Source organism: Corylus avellana, chromosome ca4, assembly GCF_901000735.1.
Source record: "Corylus avellana chromosome ca4, CavTom2PMs-1.0".
In the NCBI taxonomy this organism is placed as follows: domain Eukaryota; kingdom Viridiplantae; phylum Streptophyta; class Magnoliopsida; order Fagales; family Betulaceae; genus Corylus; species Corylus avellana.
Window position 1 is genome coordinate 27732248 of NC_081544.1, and position 2007 is coordinate 27734254.

Here is a 2007-nt window from a genome sequence, read left to right on the forward strand (position 1 = left end):
TTCAAAGATGGCATCTTTCTCTACTTTGACATCTCATCCATCGCACGTCCTTGTTGTGTTCGCTTCTATTCAAGTTCTCTAATCATATTCGTCATCTGTGATAACGAAGAATTCCCAGGATTCTGAGACCATGTCTGGGACGGTGTATAATACGAATGTATGCTGCCCTACATCGGTAGAACATTCGGACCACCCTGTCGGACCCTGCCAGCGTACTCAGGCATATTTCCGTGCGCCTGAGCATATGCGTCATTCGATGTCCACCGTACCGTCCCTTCAGTCACGCTAGACATCAATGCCGGGTCAGTAGGTATCAATTCTTTCATCATCTCCTGTACGTTAAATAACAAGTTAGTATCTCATATAAAGAAGGTTAATCATAAATAATTTATCAAAATATATATCGGTGAGTACTTACACATATCTCCCTGACCACTTTATTTGGATAGTCACCATCCTTCTTCGTGTGTGTCGAGATGTAAGCTTGCGCTCGAGTCAGAGTAGTGCCCAAAGATAAGGTCTGCATAAAAAATATAAAAAATAAAAAATAAAAAAATCATTAAAAAAACATAAACATACGGTTATATATATATATGCTATAAATAAGACAAATACCTCTTCATGTGTCGCCCTAGCAAAGCTCATCGACCCGGTGCAGTAAGGTGTGTTGTTTTTTGCTCGCAATGCCTTCATGTAGGCAGCATACTCCTACACAAATATCATTCTTAATATGTCAACCCTAACACAATTACAATTAATGAAACTACACAATTATAATTAATGAAACTACACTCGTGACTTACCTGATTCTTCGGGTCGCACCATTTATCCAACATGAATCTAAATCCTTATTGTTATTTCAGAATAACATACAATCATTACGACATGCCGGGATCTTCTTATACCCAATGCCCATGTCTCTTAGAAACTTTTTCGCCTCATATGTATTAACCGGCAAAGCTTCATCACTTGCAGGCAGAAATTGATTGATGAACTCAAGGAAAGATGAGAATATCGCGTTACTAAGTCCGCCAACGCACTTCAAGTCGTACAGATGTACAGTAGCACTAAGGTTGCTATGTTTGGTCCCATCATGAAGTGGCTTCTCTACCTTCTTAAGCAAGTTGTAGTACTTTAGTACGTCACCTTCAGCGGCTTCTTCATTCACAGTTTCTTCATTCCCCTACAGCACCACTTCAGGCTCACAATTTTCTTCCATGACATCGTGCATGCCGAATAGATCACGCAACATTATGTGCATGTTTTCACCTTATTCTGTGCTTATACTCGCATCTGTGACCGTGGTAGTCGAATTAGAGACTGCAACAGCATACCGTACAGGCTTCTCACCATGATAATATCAGTTTCTGTATGCAGTCATTATTCCTTTACCCCCTGTCAAGTGGTCAAATACGAAACCCGGTGGGTGGTGCTGCGTATAACAACACGCCTTACAGGAGTAGTGAATTTTTCCATCAGAGATTGTACAGTTTATAACTGCGAAGTCCACGAATAATCTACACCCATCTTTGTATTCCCTCGTACCTGTAGACTTTTTCATCCAACTTTTGTCCATAGCTTTAGTTACTGGAACCTTAATTGAATAAAATAAATTTAGGCTAGTTAGTTGTTAATTTTTTTAGTGTATTTCTTTAATTACATCGTTTCAATTTTTTGTTTATTTTTAACAAATAAACACATACATTTAGTTTTAATTATAGCATCTACATAATCTAAATTTGCAAAACCTAAACAAAATTAAAGTCCAAATTTAAATGCATTTGTTATACATGGGGACCCTAGATAAAATAGATCTAGCTATCTAGCTAGGTTATTTGTTGTAATTTTTTTTTTTTTTTTTTCATTTTTTATGACATTTACATAATCTAAATTTATAAGGCCTAAATGAATTTTTTATATATGGGGACCCTAGATAAAATGGATCTAGCTAGCTAGGTTATTTGTTGTTGTTGTTGGGTTTTTTTTTTTTTTTTTTTTTTTTTTTTT